General features: G+C 36.1%; 1 protein-coding gene across 1 annotated transcript in view; it reads left to right on the forward strand.

Moving 5' to 3' along the window:
* LOC133532507 (atrial natriuretic peptide receptor 1) overlaps positions 1 to 23,825 on the forward strand; it is a 365,542-nt gene that overhangs the window by 29,598 nt on the left and 312,119 nt on the right. The gene's annotated exons all lie outside the window — the stretch shown is intronic.

Here is a 23,825-nt window from a genome sequence, read left to right on the forward strand (position 1 = left end):
GATTTAGTTAGTGGAAAACGTTTTCTCCCGAAATGTAATTTCATAGATAAAATACCGTTATTTCGCTAGAATCGCAAAGCTATTCTTCCCTCTTCATGTAAAGGTAAATGATTATTTCAGGTGAGAATGTTTTCTTATTTCATACGTTTTAGAGCGCGATTTTCAGTAGTCGTCTGCCTTACATTTAATTATTAATTATGGGGTTATAATTCCGTATTTAATTATTTTCTGCCCTCCGGGCGGAAAGCGTCAACTTTTCTCTCGCTGCGCTAAACGAACTTCTCGACGGAGGCGGAAAGCGGCAACTTCGTTTAGCGCAGCGGGAGCAAATTTGACGCTTTCCACCCGGAGGGCAGAAAATAATTTTTGTGGCTGGGCGGGCGCCTTCTGTACAGCAGCAAAGCGCCCAATGCATTAGGTTACGCCCGATGCTTTTGCATGAGGGCGCCGAAAGCGCCCGTTATTTTATTCGATCGCCCGCAGCGCGACACTTACGTCGAGCTACGCCCGACTCTTTCAATATGAGGGCACCGAAGGCGCCCGGCATTGAATCGCGCGTATCGCGCCACGTTTATCGGGCTGCGCCCAACTATTTTTGAACGAATGATGGCGCCGAGGGCGCCCGGCTGTAGATCGCGCGCAGAAGGCGCCGTGTTAAATTTGATGTGACGTCATATAGGGTTATAGGCGTGTTATAGGTTATACCTATAACCAGCGGACAAGCGAGAAAACTCGTCGGTGGTTTGGAACGCCGCACTCCGGTAGCGATTGACCGCCCCCGCACACCCGCCCCACGCCGTTCGCTCTCGCGGTGCGTTAGTTCATTTCGTGGCTTGATTTGAAAATATTGATATCTTAATTTTATATTTTTTTAAATACCGTTTTTGCCGCCCCCTCTTATGTGCCGCCCGGGGCCATGGCCCCCCTAGCCCCCCCCTCGCTACGCCTCTGACAACCTTAAAAATTACATACTCTTAACCCAACAAGTTTTAAAACTAAGCGTACCATATCGCTGGCCCAATATTACAGGGGGTTTCATGTTACATTTTCAAAATAGTTGAAATTCGACTCAATGTCACTATGACAATGTTCAAATTTCAGTACCCCTAGTGTAAATTTTATCGACATCATAACGTGACGAACGCGTTTGCGTTAAGTCTCATTTTGTATAGGATTTTGAGTTTCCAAAACGTCCCGCTTGGCGCGCTGTTTCTAAATCCAATACAAAATGAGACTAAACACAAACGCGTACGTCACGTTTCAAAATCGAATTTATTTACACTAGGGGTAACAGTTCGATAAAAGTGAAACATGTTCTATGTTTCACTTTTATCATAATATTGGGCCAGCGATATGATACTTAGTCAAAAAGAAATATTTGTTAATTATCTGTCTCTCTTTCTTTCTTACACTTCTCAGTCTCGTTCTGTTCCTATTCTATTCTATTTCTGTTTTCGTTTTATCTTTGGGTGCCCTGAAAAACAGTGCCGCGTCTAACAGGCTTATGCTGAGCGGCATCCTATTTGGTGTAGTGTAGGTGTCATTATTTACTGCCTAGCGGCGTGGTACGGGCATGTGATGTGGAGGGATGTGAATGATGAGATGACGGGCGAGAGCGAGGTATGGAGGAAAAAGACATGCTGCACCGATCCCAAATAATGGGATAAGGGCAAGCGAATGTATGATGTTCTTATAAATGCTTTAATGCCTTATAAATATTTTTATATTCTAAACTAATTGTATAGGTGTATCAGTATCACTTAAGTGAGGCGGGAACGGGAAGATAAAATGATTTTATATGTAGTTAACTGCGAACGGTTGAATACTTAACTGAGTTCGACTGATTTGGACTATGCTATGTAATAAAACTTATTCTTAAATTGCATTTATCCTTAAACGGAGTTCATTTCTACCAGGAAATCATTGCGTAACATGTTTTCCAACTGCCTTCAATAACAGAAGAAAAATGGATCCTACATGCATGCGAGTATAGATATCGTGTCATTCACGAAAACTCGTGTCTTGGTTCGTATTGTCATGCCGTTTAAGGTTAAATTTGGCAAATTCGCGCGTCATCGTGAATGACATGATTTATACGTACTAAGGTAGAAGTAGTAGTGTTCGACGCTGTACTAGTCACCAATATGGGCTCTGTATTTCATGGAAACATAGGTTAAATTTTTCTGTATGCGTACTTAATCCTTGTCACTTTGACATAAAGTGTCCATGTCGAGTACTAGTGCAGCGTCGAGCACTAGTTCTTCTACCTTACTGACTCTAAAATATATGCTCTATAATAGGCTCCATTAATAACGATTCTCTATTATTATTGTCAATTATTGTTTGATTTCGGACCCGGGTATGTCCTTAAGCTACGTCCAAAAGAGAGGTATGGGCACTGTGAATATAATCTTGCTTTGTGTGGTATGGCACAGCACAGCGGATGTTATTCCAGATCTAAAGCAGAGGAAGAACCTCCACCTTAAAGAAAACCTCAGCCAAATAACGTAACATGTAGATACTATTACTCATAGAGTTGTGTTCCTGCCGGTAATAAGGCTGCCAGAGCTCAACGAGGGTGCAAAGTGTTAGCGTCGGTAACGCGCATGTAACAGTTGCAGGCGTCCATAGGCTACGGGGACTTCTTACAATCAGGCGGGCCGTGTGCGTATTTGCCACCGACGTAGTATAAAAAAAGCGTGCTTTACCCGTGTTACTACCAGTCTTACTACCGTTGTAACACGGGTAATGTTTTTTCACCGTTGTTACAACTAGCCGCTCTGGTAGTAACAAGGGAAAATTTCTTATTCCCCATGTAACCATTGGCAATTATTTTGGTTGAATGCTCGTCCTTTTGACAAATTAGTCTCAATTATGACATATTAATGAAAATAAGAAGGTCAAACGGAATCTTGGTTTTATTTGCTCTGGTGTAGTTTATAATTGATTACATTTTCTTCAATTATGGCTGAAGACTGAGTGGTACAGTGATGTGAGCCGAAGGCCACCAATATTAGAAGTTATATAAGAGTACAAAAGTGGTTCAGTAATCTGGCGATGCAGGTCTTATTTCAAAACTAAGTGCTCGGGAAGTATTACAGTAATGGTAAGTATTATGTTTATAAATATCTATACATTAACGCAATGTTGATCCCAGTGACTTTATCGCTGATGTGATTTCAAAATCATACTTTTCTGAGTGCCCTCAACGCACAAGTGCGTTCAAATATTCCTGAGCAAGTTCCGCACCTGGCGAAAAATTGAAAAAAAAATGCCGAATGCGTTAAAATTATATGTAGCCTTAAGACTGCCCAAATGTTGATTACTTTGATTAGGTAACTATATACTATTTCGCTCAGCAATCAGCGATCGCTATACAGCGAGGAAATATAGCCAGCCTTCTGGGCACCCTCCCCGCTGGCAGCTATCTGGGCTACGCTATATAAGATTCAGTATACCAAGGTTTGTCAAAGTGGTTACATGGGGAATAAGCAATTTTCGCTTGTTACTACCAGAGCGGCTAGTTGTAACAACGGTAAAAAAACATTACCCGTGTTACAACGGTAGTAAGACTTGATAGTAACACGGGTAAAGCACGAAAAAAAGATTTATCGCAAAAAGCAAATATGGCCGTGGCCAATCTTTGATTGTAATCAGTGATCGCTATCTGATAACCTGATCACAACGCGACCAAATTACGTAGGCATTTAACTTTTTCAATCTATATGTTTAAGTATTGAAATCAAATTAAATTATTTATACTTACTTTTACATAGGGCTTTAAAAATACACTGCAAGAGCAGCAAAAACGCTTTGGTTATGGGTTTTAGTAGAAAGTGTCTGTTTTTCGTTGGTCTTGAGTGTAGGCTATATGTAGGTAAGTAGTACTTTAAACACGGATTAATATGTAATAACAAAATATTATAAAAAGATCATATTAATTTTACTATCGTATCAATATTTGTAGCATTGCGTGTTAGACGCATTGAGACGACTATGCTAATTATAAGAACGTGATAAGAACCATGATAACATAGAATACATTATAATGATTATACAATCTTTTAATTTTTCTTACGAGAATGTAAGATGTAATTAATTTATGTTAAGATAAATTTCTAAGTATTAAGCCCAGTGGAAGTCTTTATTTATTGTATTAGATTAAATTGCAATGGAGCCAGACAGTTATCCAACCCTGAAGTTTTCCGACTTAAGGCACATGTCGATGTAAACTTTTCTGGGGAAAATGTGTACAAAGTTTAATACTTGTCTTGTTAGCGCAGGATTTTCTCCCCGGATTAAGCCTTGTATACCTGTACATGGTGTTTCATGATAACCCGAAAGATTTTAATAGTGTATTCTTGATCGTATTTAAAGATTAAAAATATCCTTTTTTGTTGTTACTTAGTGATAAACGCCTTTTTGATGTCGATTTTGCTACTATGGTACGTAATGTAGAAATATCCTCATTGATAGATGTAATAAACGGACAATTAACACATTGCAAAACTATAGGTTTTACGAAATAAGTAACAATTCATTATAAGTGACAGTTTTACTGATAACATTTGATTTTTATGTGTATAATTTGAAAAAATCAAACAATTTTTTTTTTGTGAGACTGACCTCTTCCGTTCAAATTTAACTTATTTTTAGGGTTCCGTACCCAAAGGGTAAAACGGGACCCTATTACTAAGACTCTGCTGTTCATCTATCCGTCTGTCACCAGGCTACATCACATGAACCGTGATAGGCGTGATAGCTAGAACAGTTGAAATTTTCACAAATGATGTATTTCTTCGTTCGGTTTTTTTTATAATTGTCTATCGCTAAATTCATACAACACTTATATTTTTACCGGTCAAAACCGTGGTGTTGACAGATAGGTAATTAAACCCTGGAGATTTCTTAACCCATTTGAAGAGATTTCTTATCTTTTATGAAAGTTCTTTTTAGAGCTTGGCGAATAATTACCAAAGCTGTTCCATTGCGCTTTAAGTGAGTCCAAAACGTCAGTTCCAGGTTCCAGTGCCTAATGAGAACTGTCATGTCACTGAGAACGACCACTAATCGTGATTTTTTACACCACGTCGGTGGCAAACAAGCCCACGGCCCGCCTGATGGTAAACAGTCACCGTAGCCTAAGGACGTCTACAACACCAGAATTATTACGTACATGTGCGTTGCCGATCCTTTAAAAACCTGTACACTCCTTTTTGTATCTTTTTTTTTGTTTGATAAATCTTTTCCAAATATTATTGACTATCGTGAAGTTTCATTTAATTAAATTTGTCTGAATAAATTCAGAATAACTTAATTTGTTCTTGAATCTGACTCGAGAGACGGCAAACGATGTTAACTTGGATTGTAAGAAACATTCCAGTCGTCAACAAAACTAGACAACTGAGAAAATCTTATTTATTTTATTGTCTACTGGCTTTGACTTGCATTTGGACGAGGTTCATTCTAGCGATATTAAATTTGTTTAGGTAGTTAGTTACAAAGTCAGTTAAGTCGTTTATTCATTATTTACTTACGATGAAATGCATTAGGCAATTTCTTTTATAATTGAATTAAATGTTTACACTACATTATATTAAAATAATAAAATATGTTCAAAATAAACCATTAAAACCTATCTAAAATATAAAATGCAAAAATAATTTAGCCATTGTTTATACCACGTCGGTGGCAAACTAGCGAACGGCCCGCCTGATAGCAAGCAGTCACTGTATCATATGGACGCCTGCAACTCCAGAGGTGTTATATGCGCGTTGCCGACCCTTTAAAAACCTGACCATTGTCCGTGATTAGACAAAACATTCTCACTAAATTATTTCTTCCTTTGGTCTCTGATCTTTCAGCGGCCCCATACTAAAAGTCCTTTAACTAAACTAAGATAGATGGGCTTTTGTCAGGTCTCTACTTAACGCCGGAAGAAAAAAGAATAGGGCTTGTACAGGCTCATATTCCCAAGGAAGGTAAACTTTCCTGAGTCTATAAACCCTTTCGTTCACTATCTGGCAAAGTAAACTTAATACCTACTTTATTTATTACATATGGATGTAATAAATAAAACAGAATCTATTATTTTTGAGATTTCTAATCCAAGTTTTATCAAATATAAAATTTATTAAAATTTAAATTTTATTCCTATTATCATACGTGTACTAACTCAGGGGACGATCTAGAGGGATACTACACCTTATAAAACTGCGTCTGCCTATATGTATGTATATATTATTCACGATAACTCAAAAACTGCTGGACGGATTTTCATGCGGTTTTCACCTATAAATAGAGTGATTCTTGAGGAAGGTTAGGTGTATTTGTTAAGGTTTAGTGTAACCCGTGCGAAGCCGAGGCGGGTCACTAGTTTTATATACGTATGTATGTGCGCATCGATCGTCTATCATATTATTTTAGTTTGCTTGCATCTGAGGCTAATAATTGTTTAAGAAAGAAGCACATGAAAATTATTCCTACCCCTCGCCCCCCCTAAAAATTTACATCAAAAATCTACTTCTTAAATCCATCCTTGGGTCCTAAAAACCAATCCTGCCAAAGGAAATATTTAGTTCACGAAACGCCGTATTTCATGAGCTAGGTACAAGTACGATTTACTCACAATGTAACTTCAACATGAGTTATTTTCTCATCCCATTTTTAAGCAGATTCAATCTAATTTCAAGAAGAACTGCATACAACTTGCGCTGCCATAACTTTCCTAAAAGTGAAGTAGCTTCACTTTGTATTGCAAAGTTTGAGTAGTGAACCAGAATTTGCATATCTCCGAATGCGGAATAAGCGAATACTTACATTGTCTTGGTGCCGTTAGTGAAGCTGCGTTAATGCCTGACATAAAGGCTAAATACGACAGTTCTTTCATACCCAATACAATTTAATAGGTACTTAGGTACTAAAATAAAAATTAAAAACATTATCATACAATAGGTATACATGGAGGGCAAATAGAAGTATTCATTTTCATTTTGTTTTTATATTTTAACTATATTAAATTCAAAGATTATAAAGTATTGTTTTAAAAATATATGTTTCGGTTTTAATGGATTCCTAAATGTTAGTAGTAGGATTAAGAGTAAGTAAAACGATGGACCAAAAACTAGCCTAGCAAAAGTAACATTATTGTATAGTATGAATTTGAAGAAATTATTTTTTGATGCCTAGCCCAAAACTTTTTCATCGACTTTTCGTTGGGTAGTTACACAAATCTCTGTTCTGACATTTTGCTGGGACATCAGTTATCCGCGACCACGACCAGTGAAACCTGCGTCGAAACGTTGGAAATAAAGGTAACAAAATTCGCGATTGACCCAGTTTTAAATGTCTTTAAAATGGTTAATTGGTCCTAATCTGTTAAACAAAAGCCTTTGTTTCTTTTATGCAGGGCGGTCAGCTCCCGTCTTAATGGTACGTGTAAAAGTAACAATATCTTTAAAAGCATCTGCTATCCTGATAGTATTAAGGTTCAAATTTATGTAACAGTTTTTTTCGCAATCCAATTTGCTACGCGGGTGGCAAAAACAACAGAGCGTTATTTGGACATACCCGTATACATAAGAAAATTTGTTAAAACCGTATGGGGTGTTTCATGAATTTGAATCACATAAATAGGATGGTAAAATTGGTTTTTCAACTGGTTTTTTCCGTTTTACTTTCAAGGCGTTTTCATCGTCGTACTCACTGCATAAAGGAAACAATATCTTTGTTTAACAGATTAGGATCTGACATCGATAAAATCATTTCATAAAATTCATATTATAACAGCGTAAAGCACAAATGCGAAAGTGACGTAGGTATCACGATTATATTAAGTTTCTGGATATTTTTAGTAGAATAGAATTCGTTGTCGTTTCAAGGCTATCAAGGTCCACGGCTGACTTGGCATGTGGCGTACATGACCCACCACATAATTTTCCATCAGATATATAACTAATTACATACAATATGGCGGCCTCCTCACCCGCAATTTACTTTGTAATTCAAGCCGCCATCGCCAGAAGCTAGTTATTAGGCTGTGCACACATGTTGCGTTATGTCACACACATTAAGAACCCCAATATCTTCCACTTATGATCACACTTTATTTATACCTATAAAATGTGGTTTTCACTGAAATATTAATAGGTAGTTAACATATAATTTTTGTTTTGTATAATTTTCTATTTAGTGTTTGTGCTTACGAATAAATTATTTCTATTATAATCTATAATTACATTGTAATTAGCCATTCATGTAAATAAAATATATAATTAAATAATCTGTTGATATGATCATGGTTGTCCGTAAAAAGTGCGAGATTATGACGTAATGAAGGTGAACTGCTTTGTTTACATTATTCTCAATTTGTATTTTTTTTTATACTACGTCGGTGGCAAACAAGCATACGGCCCGCCTGATGGTAAGCAGTCACCGTAGCCTGTGTACGCCTGCAACTCCACCTCTCTGTTCTGTATTGAACTTGATACGTATTATTTGGATAAATTTTGGTGTAAGGTAAGAATTAAATACTTAAATCAGTTTGTGCAGGTGTAATCTGAGTAGGTACAAAATTTTCAAATTCAAAAACAATGAGGGCTATCGCGTTTAATTTCGCCGCTAGAGGCGCTAGTGTAAACGAAAGTCTTCCAAAATGTCACATGCATATAATATTTGGGGGTTGCAACATTATCGCGAATTTTCACACCTTATTCTTAATTGTGGTAAATCTTTGATTAATCATGCCCATGATGCCGGCGATCAATGGCACTGTGCGAGCGGGACAGCATTATGATTATGTGCGTGCGATAGATATAGGAACAGGCGAGTAAATGTATAATATTCCTCGTGCTAAGCGTCCTTTATTTAGCTGGACAACTAGACTCAGAACTGTCATTGTCAGATCTACACGAATTTCGTTTTTATATTACTATCACGACGTATTATCTTCGATATGATTAGGAATAAAAATAGTAATCACATCAATTATCTGTAAATCTGTTTAAAAATACACTATCAGTATATTGATATTAATTGGATTCCAATAAAGTACCGTGTAGGTAGATAAATGGATATGGAATATTTGACGTTCAATATGCTTAAAACGAAATAGACATTTTATAAACTGAAAGAGATGTATTTATACAATTTACACAGTAGGCGCTTGGTAATCCGACGACGCTCGCCAATGCGGCACGTCCAGTTAATAATCCGGCAGTTCGCGACTTAGATGACCCGCTCTATAATCCGGCACTTCCAACATCGCGGCAAAGGGGGGAAACATCGGGTGCCGGATTACCGAGCGCCTACTGTACTTATATGACATCTACTGTAGTAAGTATGTAAGTGCGAAAGTGACAGGCGTAGTGACAAGTGATAAAAATGCTACCGAGGTTTATAATTATTGTATAATAGTCGTGTGACTAGGTACTTAAAATAAAAACATAAATAAATTGTTCGATATGTCCATTAGTTAAATAATAGCCATTTCACTTATAAACAAATAATCGTATTCACCGTTTGGTCAGTATTTCTACTCAAAATAATAAAAATGCTAAAACTGCAAAAAATTGAGACCATTTGGAATTTTGATTTATTTTGAACTTACGGCCATTTCAAATAAATATATCTTAGTACTGAACTGACCTTTGAAGGATAAACAGTATTCGCTTTACGATTTTAGCTCTGAGTTTGAATACGAATATGATTTCATGTTCATAATCTTTCCTTTAAAAAGGGGAAGGAGAGGCCATTTTAATATAATAATTATGTCGTTAAATATAAATATATATATCAATGAATGTAAATACGGTAAACTATGTACATACGCATGTGTTAATTTAATAAATGGCTATTCTGATTCTGATATTCTTTCCCTTACGCATATGAGTGTTCCAATATGTAATAATTGAACATGTTGCTAATGCTACAATAACAAATGTTTAGCTGAGTCAGGGTCTCTGAGCACTTGTGAGGTGTATACTCGCACAAGAATAATGATTTATCCTCCCATTCCTTCCATTATTGCCTGTGAATATGAGAACTATTCATCCGGTAGACTCTTGTTCGTATTGAAACGTGTCTCGCATGAAATCAGGCACGTTTATTGCCCTAGAGCGCCTCAATCAAAAGTCCCTGAAAGCCTTACATATGTGACGAAAATAGTACCTAATAAACTCCAATTCGTTGATAGATCTCTTGTGAAGCATGATTTTAATTAAATATTTTTTTCGTACAAAGCTTTTTCTTTAGAACTGCTACTTAATCGTGACATATGATAAAGTTATCTTAATAATTATACAGGGTTCTTTTTGATCAGTTTACCATATTTGAATATGTCATTATAGATCAGTAAAAAACATTTTTGAAAAAAAGTTATACTTTTTCATATATATATCAAAAATAAAAAAGTGGCTGCTGGAGGGTCAAGGGGGAAACAGTGTCTCGGTAGAAATAAACCTGGTACAGTGGCTCACTCAACCTAATTTCTACACGAGAGAGGCGCTATTTGGGAAACTGAGCCACTGTTCGAGCTGAGCCATTGTTTCTACTTTGACCCTGTATACATTTTGAGAAGTTTTCGGATTGTTAATAGTATACCTGCATTTAACAATCTTGATAGCTGTCAGCCCCATAGTTAGGCACCTAACTAATAAACGTTTTAGTGTAGCCCCACGTCACTTGTCTGGGATCCTGTATTACGGTTTAGCCAAGTTAGGGATATGATACAATGCTGGCGGCATCGACTTGTGTATATGACAATGTATTTGGGGTGTTTAGGGTTAGCAACGCGCATGTAACTCCTCTGGAGTTGCAGGCGTACATAGGCTACGGAGACTGCTTATCATCAGGCGGGCCGTATGCTTTTTTGCCACCGACGTAGTATAAAAAAATGTGCGATTAATATTATGGTACCGTTTGGATTCACACTGCACCAGCGTTACTGCTGCGGCGTTTAAGTGCGACATTGCTGCAGACTATATTGTTGCTGCAAATGTCTAAAATTCGGGCATCCACATCGATTTTGCGGTAGCAATAAATTCGGCAGAATTTCGCGCTGCAATATTGCTGCTGACTGCAATAGTATAGTGAACGTCAAATGTAATATAAATGTTTTGATAAAATTACCTGTTTGAGTGTTCCTGCAGCAAGTGTTGCGAAAATGTCAAAATCTGTGTCAATGTACGGATTTTTGTAATTGCGGCAGTAATGCAGTCAGCAAAAATGTCACGCCGCAATACTGCAGCAGTAATGCTGGTGCCTGTATTCCTTGTCCCCGCCGGATACAGATGGGAATAGATGTTTTCATATAAATCATTCGCATTTGTTCCCGCCTCATGTATGGCGGCGATCACGTGGGGCGGGGACAACGTAGACCATTTTGGTGTCTGCATCCAAAAGGTACCTTTAGATTTACATGCAACGTGCAACGTAGAATGCCTTGAACACGGAAGTAAGAGGCAACTTCAATTTAAAGTTATGCGCTAACATATCCCAAGGGAGACATAAAGCGCATACATAATACGTTCAATGCCTGAGAATTTGTAGTCTAAGCAGTATTAGTAGACTGTACTTTGGAATAGTTGTTTGAAACTCAAATTAATCCCTATAGCATGGAATCTATTTAAGGAATTTATGGATTTAATTTCTGAAGATAATTTATTTTATGCCAACATTTTTTACGACATTGGAAAACAAGTAAAGACACTATTTTGTATTTAATAATAAATGAATGATTACGTAAGAACACCTTACCTAACAAAACATAAAAGGCTGGTATCTCCCATTAAGTATAACAATACTTGTGTCGGGAGACCCCGCTCTTCCATTAGGAAATAGGGTAAACACCAACAAACTGTATTTAACTTAATGAATGTTCAATTTACAATGAAATATACAATTAACAATTAATATACAATTTTAGATCAGTTTCAATTGTGTGATTATAATTAAAGATCTATAATATTTTATAACAGAGGTAACAATATTCATATTTAAGTACATATATTTCAAGAGTATTAAAGAGTAAAAAGAGTGTAGTGTGTGTGCGTGTGCGTGTGCATGAACGTGTGCATGTGCATCTGTCTGTGTCTATGTCCGTTCAGCGGCATAAATGCAGAGGTAACAAACAGACAGCTACTTTCACATCGCAGTAGGGATTGTGTCAATATACATATACATTAAGTACTTATCAACAACATTCTGTACATGTCCTTTGTATATTATATGCCAACGCCATTCAAACTTTGGTGGAGTTCGAAACTTTAAAGACGTCTTAAATCAATTACGGCATTCGACGCAATTTCCTTTCGTTTATCGAACGCTTTATACCTAGGTATATAAATTCCTGTTAATTATGTTTTGACATCGGTATCAACAGAATTTCTCAAATATCTTAAGTGAATAATACATATTATTTCTCATACTGATTGCGTTGTATTCAATGTTCTTCAACTTCTAATGCGTCAAGGTTCTTTCACTTTAATTACTGACCAAACCAGTCCGAATGAGTATACAGGTCGTGTCATTCATGAAGACGCGTGCAAATACTCGTACTGTCATGTTATTAAAGGTTAGATTTGACAAATCTGCGCATCATCGTGGATGACACGAACTATACATTATGGTAAAAAGGCTGTGGTATAGATTGATCTATCGTATAAAAGGACGGGAGGGTAAACGCTTCCGATGAGGGTCTAGAAAAGATTGTTAAATGAAGCGAAGTCAGATGTGTAGGATGATATATAGTAGGAATACTTTGCCTTAATATCGGATATTTCATTTGAATACATAACTAAAGGAAATATCTGTAATATATCACCTTTTTAATTCAGGGTGTGTAGACAAGATTATCAACGCCTAACTGAATAAATTCAGTAAGAATAATATAAAAAGTTAAAACGGTAAAATACGTGAACAGAATCTTAAATACGGATCTCAATCAAGGGTAAATATTCCAAGTAAAATGCCGTAAAGCATGAAAAATTGTAGTCGTGAATACTGTTACTGACGCGTTGACGAGACGGAGATTAAGCGATTTTACACGATTCTCCTCTTTTACTTCTGGCAAACGAAGTTATGGCTTCTGGTTTCAAAGAAAACAACACCCTATTAACGAATTCAAGCTTTTGATTAATGTCAATCTGTACTCATTAGTGGAATTAGTCTGATTATTACGGGATGAATGATATTTATTTTCATTGCTTGTGAATAAGACGTAAAAATTGAAATTAGCTGCGGCGGTGCTAATAAGTTTCTTCTATATTTTCGGCGTTAATTATCTCTACTTTTTGTTTAACTATCTCGTTCTCTTCTTCTTAATTTACTATTATTAAGAAAATAACCAATTATTTTGACTTTACTTTCCCCGCTCTGGGTTTTTCCTGATTGCAAAGGCAATCCAACGCGGCAATGCAGCGAGCGTGATGGGCACCTTTGCATCGGTAGCCAATAGGTAGGTAGTTATTTTATACATATTTAGTTTATATAATATTTAATTTCTGATATATTTAGGTTTAGTTTTTAATTAGTTTTATGTTTAGATATATTTTAGTATCTATTTTCTTATTTATTCGCTAATATTATATTACAACGAGGGTAAGCAACTATTTTGATATTTTTTATATCCAAATAATAGGCAAATGAAACTTAATAACATTTTCGCCTAATACTGTTACATCACTATACAGAATAATCGGATTATTTGAGAAGTTTGTGTTTCCGTGCAAACTACCTCTCAGTTACTTAGACTCAGTAGCTAAACGTAAATACGTTTTACTATATTTAAATCACATGGCATGAGACATATACCATTATTTCACATAGATACCTACTGTTTAAAAAAGACTGCAAATATTGTGTTCAAGAAGTGTGACCTTCTTATCAGGAAAGGCCAGCTTAGCCCCATCTCAGATTTGAGAATTTTAAGATTTTTAAGTGAATATATAGGGACCGTGTGCGTTGGAGGGTCTGCCATCTTGTGGCCTGAATCGGAACCATAAACATGTACATTTCCATGTCACGTGTTTTCTTGTGCATAGTAGGTTCTGCCATCTTGTGGGCAATATTGGAACAATAGACATCACATTTACGCCTCGTGCCAAAAATCTGACGGCTCCTGTGCTGCCTCCTACAGTTCATGCACGCTCCCTATACGTCGCGCTGACGCGAGCGGCCCCTAGTAAGTATTAGTGCGATAATATCAACTGCAGCTCCGTCAAAAAATCCGACATAAAAATCTCACACATCGAGGTTTGGTTCTCGATATTTTCCTCCTCCAAAACTTAATCAATCGTAATGAATTGTTAGGAACGGAATAAGATAAAATATTTTGATTTTTGCGTTTATTGTTGCCGATTTTGTATGCTAGGCGTCTTAAAGATAAAGATTGTTATTTTTCAAGTAGGAATATTACAATGCGCTTATGAACATCAAATAAAGTTACTTGTCTGTTTACGAAGCATTTATTTGGCCATTTTTAGCGCTGTTTGAAGTACCTTCTTATAACAACAAGTACATATATCAAAAAAATCAAAACGCACAGACACAGGTACAGGAAATATAGAACTCAAATATTAAATATTCATCTGGATCCTAAATTCAAAGAGGAAACTTTCGAGAACGGTTGTATGGAAAAATGAACACTTCTTAACAAAAAGATACGAGGCATAACAACAGGAATCTCTCACGATACGTTATATTGTTAGTAAACATAAACTTTAAAAATAGGCCCATTACGTTTATAATGGACGATAGTTGTAAACAAAGCGGTAGGGAATTGACGTAAAGACAGTTTACATTCTTGGCTTAGACCTTAGCTTTGATCTTTGATTCGCAAAAAATATAGAAGTTAGTGCCGTATCTTTAGATCAAATTAATATAGCTAATCTGATAACGATCACTATTCTTGATTTTGATGTTATTAAGATGACCGAAGTCCTTGGACTGCTATCTAAAGTTTTGGAAGTACCTAATATGTGTTGTTGTATCTACTTGTACAATATTGCCTAGTTGTATTTGTTTTTAGGGTTCCGTAGTCAACAAGGAACCCTTACACTTTATGTCCGTCCGTCTGTCCGTCCGCGTTTTTGCTCCGTACCTAATCGTTAGGTGTTGCATGGATCCATGTATAAATCAAACATGGCGACAGAACGGTAAGATAAAAACAAAAAATAAAAGGAGCAAACAAACGCTTTGACCTAACGGTGTGGGCTATCGTTGGATAGGTTTTTCAAAATGAATAAGGGTCTCCAACATCCATTTTTGATTAATGTGTGTGAATGGGTACTTTCGGAAATAATCGCTCCGAAAGAAACAATATGTGACCCTCCCCACTTCTTTAAATTTTGAACCATCGATCTAAGAATTAAAAAAAAAAACTTCTCTTTTTATATAAAGACGTAACTACAAAGCGCTGCGAAGATACTCTCTTATGCTTGTAATGTAATGATACTTACTGATAGCCCCCGTTTAGGCTAATCTGATGAAATGCTACCTACGGAATCCTACACTGAGCATGGCTCGACATGCTCTAGGCCGATTTTTTATTGTTATCACATGTAACTTCGACGAAACTTATACTAGCATAGAACCCAGTAAAGTTCACATTGAGCTAGAAAATTCTTCCAGTAATAATGTATTTATTTATTTATTTAAACTTTATTGCACGACATATTATTTTACAAATAGCGAATATAATGCCTAAGGAATCTTAATAATGAACTCTTTCAGAGTTTTTCAGTTTAACTTAATTTCTACTCTCACACAGTATTTCTAAAAAAAATTGCTGTAATACTGGGAAATTTTAAAATTCACGGCATTTGCGTAAAACTGGCGGGTATAAAGTTAAACGTACTTGAGAACGTAGTCGTTTTCTACCTATTGTCATTAAAAAAGCAAAATTAAATTTACCACAACAGCTTTGCTTGGCCCATTACGAAACCACAACAACGCAAAGTAATAAATAATAATAAGTTAAATTTTTACAGAACCCTTCTGTAGAAATTTAACTTATTATTATTTATTTTTTTAGTTTTTACAAATTTATAACAAGTTTTGAGATTTTTCCCTATACTTGTAAAATAAGATGATATAATTTGCCAAATTTCATAGTTCTACGTAAATGGAAAACACCCTATAAATAAATTTTGATTCCCTTGAGTGTCGAAATATACGGTTTTTGTGGTATAAACGGCCGTATCTTTTTTTTACGTTAGAAATTTAATTTTTTCACAACTTGAAGGGGCCGTAGACTTGAGTATATGGTTTTAATTTCCACTCAATAACTCCTCGCGTTTCCTAGATAAAAGGTCTTGAGTGACAGACAGACAGAGGGATGGACGGACAACAAAGTCACCCTATAAGGGTTCCGTTTTTTCCTTTTAAGGTAAGTTAACCCTAAAAAAGTTAAAAATAAATCATTGTGTACCTATAGTTGTTAACATTGAAAAAGGTGACATTTTAGACGTATTCTTAATCGTTGCGATCAGTCATAAAATTAAAGATATGATAGCCAATTCAGCCTTATCTTCTAGCCGCCCAGAAAATAAAAATAGCCAAGTGCAATTTTGGTTTGTTAAAATAAAAATTCAAAATTCAATGGAATGAAAAGTTTTTTTTATTATTGTCTCGGTGACACAAGGATTATTATCACTACAATAGAGTCTGACCAGCGGGTCGTGTCACAAGCTATTAGGGTTCCGTACCAAAAAGATACAAAAGGAACCCTTATGGTGCGACTCTGTCCGTTCGTCTGTCTGTCTGTCACATCGCTAAATATCTCGATAACTACTTGAGCTATCGATTTGAGATTTGGAATAGTTATGAACAACGCTAACCCAGACACATTAAAAGTATTTATATACATATATATATATTTTATTAACTATGAAAAATGCCCCATATGAAGAGGGGGCAAAATTTCAAAGTCTAGTGACTAGGTCAAGTGGGGTATCATTTGAAAGAGCTCAAATTGTACATTCCAAATGATTTTTCTTTTTTTTCATAGAGAAAAAAAAATTATGAAGGAAAATGTGAAAAAAAAAATACCGTTCCCTCCCTCTTATCTCCGAAGTTTACCGACGAAAAATTATGAAATTTTTACATAATATTAATATTACTATAAATTTTAAGGGAAAAATATAATCAGACCTCTATCTTGGTAACTTTTTTTTAATTAACAAAAAGCCTTTCCTAATTCAATTTGCAATTTAACCAACTTTACGTGTGTTTATTACACCTGAGATTACATTAAATACACGTTTAAAAAAAAAAAAACAGTTTTTGAAATCGTTTCACATGATAGAGAATTATCCTCGAAAAACCAACATACGTGCATTAGTGCAAATTAGTTAGACAATTTGCCGATAGATGGCGCTGTACACAATTATACTTAGTATAGGTACTTCTGATAATTCAAAGTTTGTACGGAACCCTCGGTGCGCGAGTAAAACGAACTCGCACTTGACCGGTTTTTTTTTAAATTCTTCATATGGCAACTTTTTTCCTATAAAATAAGCTGTCAGTTTCAAACTATCTTTTTAATTTTATTGCTAGGTGCGGATTTTTCTGAAATTCCCTCGTTTTATGTGACACGAATTTTTCCTCCGAGTGAAACACAATTTTTCACCACACCAACGTGCGGAAATAGTACATTACGATACAAGTGCGAAAAATGTATCGTACAACGTTTTACAGTACATATGACCCTTTAAATGTTCGACACAGTAACGTAATATGCTAATTTTCGCACTAGTGCGGTAAAGTAGCACCATATGTACCTACTGTAAATACTAATTTACAAATACCAAAAATATCTAATAAAATCAAATTCAAAGGAACGCAATTAAAATTGTACCTTATGTTCTTGTGAATAAACTTTCATTCATTTATTCATTCAGAGTACTTCCGATTAATCCTATTAACCAAAGAGTGCAATTACGCAAAGAGCTGGAATGACTCAAATCGAAATCCAAAAGAATTTTACTTTTTTCTCAAATTGATTTGAGTCATTCGAGCTCTTCCTATAAAATCACATAACAGTTTGTAATTTAGATTGATCGATAAGAATATTTTCATTTCGATTCGTTTCACGTGAAATAATTCTACCCATCTTTCAACCACTCTAATGGAGATCTTAAAGCTCATTACAATAAATCTGTACACTCCTCTAATCATTTTAAGTTTATGATCTATAAAGAAATATCAACAAATTTCGATAGGTCTTAAAATAATTTCATTTATACACGTTACTCATTCCGTTTTGCTTTTGAGCTGTATAATAAAAACAGCATTAAGTAGCAAACCTTGACCACGTACTGTCATTTATCATTCACGGGTTATTTTTGTACTTTTAACTGGTTATTTCGATCTTTGGCATATGATTGGTTTATTTTTATCGTAACTATAGAAATCTCCAGGATGGACCGATAGGTTGAGTGACAACCCTGGCATAAAAGTGAAACAAGGCTAATAGTCGTATTTGCACAAGCCATAAAAAAGGTCAAATACGACGTTATCTGAATAAAAGATTTCCTTTGGTGGAATTAAATGTCCTAAGATGTATTTAAGAAGTGGAGCCACCCAGATTTTTGATGCAGGTGGGGGTTTATTTGGATACAAATTTTATCTAAATCGGTTCAGTTGTTATTCATTCCCCATACAAATTTCCACCTCAAAAGATTTTTTTTTTTAAATATTTTAATTCGGCTTCCCCTATTTAATATTAAAACGGTACTTAACTTGCCCTAGTAGGTAGCTTCAATGATGAACATAATCAAGATAAAGTTGTCAAATCCGCAAAAGTAAATGTGTCATTCAATACTTCCCACGAATATTACATTGAACATGTTCATACCTTTAAAAAATATTATTAAATCAACGTTGGTAAGTGCCGCGAAGACACGTTCTTCGTATAAATGTACGGAATCCTCCATTAAGCGTGGTCTAAACATTCTGAAAGGGCTTTGTTTAAATTCCCATTTACACCATGAGATAGACCCATATGTAACCCATTAGTCTCCCCTTAGAGGTAAACACGAGCTGAACTCCTTTCATAGATACTTACATATATTGAATCACGCTAATGTTCGCGCCTTACAACAAGTATATGTATGAACTTGAGATCCCTGGAAAATATGGGTATAAATATTAGCTATTTATGATACAAGTGGGAAAAAGTAGGAATTACCTGTTCGCAAGTGTATTATACAACGTTTTACAGTACAAATGGCCCTTTAAATTTTCGATATAGTCTTATTACGATTACAATACGGAAATTGCTTATTCCCCGTACTAGGGCAGGAAAGTAGCACCGTAGGTACATACCTATATATACAGTACATACTGTAATAGTACATTACTACAGAGGCCGGGAAGTAAGGGGTTTCCGGCCAATTACATATATACTCATAGGGTAGCAGGTAGGATAGTTTTGAGGCCGGCAACGGTATGTAACTACATATAGTGTTTTTCTCAACCTGCAATGAAACAAATAAATAAATGATGACATTGTTTCATGTCCTAATGATTTTTGCATGACTAAATAAATTATCCTGATCCTGATAAAAAAAAAACTTTATAGGGCTGTATCTTTTATACCGTGCTCTGCAATTTTGTATGAATTTTGATTAAACACTTCTCGTCTAGCCGCGCCCGAAACATGATAGTGCCCAGCTTAATATGAAGAACATAATATTAATATTTAATTGCATGTTTGATAAAATCCTAGCATTATCCCAGCGTTTTGCTAATGCTCACTTGGGGAGCCTGGGGTCTGTAACCTAATCCGACAGTGTTTTTTTGTATGTGCATGCAATTTTATCATTAGAAAACTATGTAGATCAAGAAAATGAATAAAATCAGATGAAATAATTCGTGTAGTTTCGAAAATTGGTATAGCCAGTAGATATTTGACATATGAGCAAAAATCTGAAAAAGGGAGGGGGGGGAGGTCCCCCCTACAACGTCAGCACAACCCCCATCCTCGAGGACATTTAGTATTATGTTCACCTGGACACCACAAGGTATAATTGTACCAATTTACAAAACTACACGAACTATTTCCTCTGTTTGCCCATATTCGGGTTAATTTTCTTGAGCTAAACAAAGTTAATCAGTACTATAAGGTTCCTATAAATATATAATTTTGTATTGCCGTATTATTTATATTTCAACGATTTAGTCTAGTGACATCACTAATATGATGGGTAGCTTATTATGCGTAAATTTGAATCGTAAATTTTAAAATCATTTTTAGGGTCGATACCGAATGCAATTCAACAAAATCAAATTAAAGCACAAAATAATCTAATGAAGTTTAAAAATAACTATAGTGTAATAGTGGTTTTTACCAAGCAATGGAAATAATACCCCAGATGTGTCTATTAGGCTTGGACGTGTTCTTAGTTATTTTTCGCTTTCCTGTTTTTATCCGGGAGAAATTCTTACGTTAATAGTTTATCTTTTCCTTATTTCCACCGACGTTTTCATTTACTGAGGTTATAGCACAATCGGAATAGAACAAACCTTGAAATCTATTGAACAGTCCTGAAATTTGGTACTTTATTTACTACTTGGTTTGGACTTTTTTATGTAGAATTAATTAAGCTTTAATGTTGTCTTTCACTATATTTTCCTAGATAACGTAGATTTAGAGTAAAACGCGAATTTCTCCAGGAAAATACACATTTTCTAAGATGGCTGCGATTCCTCGAGGTCCCCAAATGTCAAATGGTGTGGACATGAAAAAGGGGCCTTTAATTAACATAAATACCAAATTTCACGACTATTCCTGAGATTTCGAGCTTTGTTCTATTCCAATTGTGCTATTATTATATTTATAGAATCATTATTTTTCACGAGGAAAACCTTACATTTTATACTTATGAAGGTAGAATGCCGTGGGATAACTTAGTCAACTTTATTTGACGTTCATAAGCGCATTGTAATATGCCTACTTGAATAATAAACTATCTTTATCTTTATCTAATAATATAATATATTCCGTGTTAAAGAACTCAGTTTAATTTGTATTGAACATTTTTTTTATTGAACTCCGGTTATTTTTTTGAAAAAATGTCTCTCATCCATTGACGGCAAAACACCCTCAGGAATTTTAAATATTATCATGATACCGTGAATCTACATATCTAGTTTCACAGTAACTTCAATAACACTTGGGTTGTGGGTTTAGTACCACAATATATATAAATAAACACTTAAATACATGGAGAACGTCCATAACTCAGGAACAAATATCTGTGACAAACACACAAATAAATCAAAGAAAAGCCCTTACCAGGATTCGACCCGGGCACCGGGACCTTCTGCTTCAGAGGTAGGGTCACTACCGATTAAGCTAGGAGCCAGGTATTGCGGTAAATAATATAATATATTTGTTATTATCCAAAATAATGTTTAAATCTGTGCCGTGTCACGCGAATAGCTACAAATTATAGCGGCACGAACTGTAGAAATAATGATTCTCTATCTTAACCAGTCCTTTACTATTTTAAGGGATCTGTCTGAACGGTCAGTGATGGTTTCACGAAGGTGGTTAACGAAAGCGGATATTAGTTTTGCGAAGACTCCGTCATCGCATGCGACGAGGGTAGTAAACGTTATAATTATAAATTACGTCAACCAGTGTTGCCAGGTGAGCGGAAGAGAATTATCGTAGTTGAGGGTCAAAATTATCGTACCGATGAAAAAATGATCGTACGCCCATCAAAAAGGCACTACGCCCAAAATTTCTTGCAAAATAAGGTTACATGTCCAATGTATAATCAAACAAAAACGCAATTTACGTCTTAATTGCGCCAAAAGCAGATCCAAACGGTTTACAGGAAATTACGATATTTTTGACGTAAACTAAGGAGCCGAACACCCACAAGGTGTTAGTTTTAGCCTATTTCTCAAAGAAAGTTTCATATTTTGCTTCAAAAACTAGACTTTTTGATGGCATCGTCCGAGGGCTGAAATTATCGTACTTTTGCGTACGCTACGATAATGCTCTTTGGAACGTAACGTACCGGAACTCAAGTTATCGTACGTGTACGACAATTATCGTTCGCCTGGCAAGACTCGTCAACGTCGTACTTAAATCGCTTTTCGCAGTTTATCTGGTGCCGCCACAGTTGTGAACATAGCTACTGTGAAGCATTGCACAGACATTATTTTGTGTAGTACAATTTATTTTAATTTTTAGACGTTTTGTCACACAAAACTCAGGTTTTTACTGGACACCGGTAGATACATTCGTGGAACGCTCCTTGTACCTAAGCAATTTCTAATATGATATGTATGTAAGTACCTATAACTTTTAAATTGATACACTCGTATTACGTAATTGATACTTAGTCTTCAACCACCCACGTGTATATTTTTCACCAACTAATCTAAACGTGATAGCACATGTGTAATGTCCGTGCGTCCGTCAACGAGCTGATGGACGTAGTTTATCCCTCGGAATGTATCGGTGCCAAAAATATACTAAATCAACATTGGGTGTACGACTTGTACGTAAAGCTGGGGTCTTAGTATCAGTGAATAGTTATAGGTAGAAGCCGTGGAAGAAAAATGTTAACTTAGATAAAAATGATAAATATTATAAGACAATGATAGTAACGAAGCTTATCTTGTGGGTCATAATATCTTTTTTTTTTATACCACGACGGTGGCAAACAAGCATACGGCCCGCCTGATGGTAAGCAGTCACCGTAGCCTATGGACGCCTGCAACACCAGAGGCATCACATGCGCGTTGCCGACCCTTTAAAAACCTGTACACTCCTTTTTTGAAGAACCCCATACTGTAGCCCCTCGGGAAAACCTCGGCAGGAAGCTCATTCCACAGCCGAAGCGTTCACGGGAGGAAATTCCTCTTAAACCGCACAGTACGCGACCATTTAGGTTCTAGGGTGTGGGGATGAACACCCTGCCGACGGCGAGCGGTGCGGTGATAGAAAGCGGCCGTTGGCATCATGTCAAACAATTCTTCAGAGCACAGCCCATTGTACAAGCGGTAGAACACACACAAGGAGGCAAAGTCTCTCCTTAGACTTAAAGGTTTAATAGGTTAGGTTATTAATAGTTATAAATAAAAAAGGCGACTTCTGAGAAAAATATTTATGAAGAACCATTAGAATAGCAAGGAGTGTTATTATCGAACCAATAATCAAAATAACCCTTAGAATTTGGATGAATAATAAAAATGGCTATTACAATTTCAGACGTCAATATTTTACCGTGACGTTCGGATGGTAACTGCAGCCGCATTACTGTTACGGCAGTACTACTGCCACGTTGACGCGGCCCGTCTGCATCAATTTATTGGATCAAATCAGTGCTGGAGTGAACGTTCTGATCGCGGCACTAAGGCTAAGCTTATGCTAAGGTGCCGGCGACGCAGCACCTCGCAACGCGGGGCAGAGCAGATTTTGTAAAGTATAGAACGGCCTTGCGCCGCACCGTGCATAGCTAAAGGACGTTCCATACTTTACAGAATCTGCTTTGCCCTGCGCTACGTGGAACTACGTCGCCTGGGTCACAGCATACGCGTAGTCTAATGCGGATACGAACATCGCTCATTTTATCAAGGACATGTACAGTGACAGCGCCCGCGTCAAGGCCGCAGCAGCAATGTTGCAGTAGCCATCCGAATGTCAGCTTAAAGCGCTATATAAGTTCAGCATATATCAAATCCAAACCCGCTAAATATTACAAACTCCGAAGTCGTGGTACGACAAAAAGCTTTCAATTTTTAACCTTACTTCGGTATCAGTCTAACTACAGTTCTTCAGTAAAATTTTGACAAACTTTTTTTTATTT

The sequence above is a fragment of the Cydia pomonella genome, chromosome 2, assembly GCF_033807575.1.
Source record: "Cydia pomonella isolate Wapato2018A chromosome 2, ilCydPomo1, whole genome shotgun sequence".
Classification (NCBI taxonomy): domain Eukaryota; kingdom Metazoa; phylum Arthropoda; class Insecta; order Lepidoptera; family Tortricidae; genus Cydia; species Cydia pomonella.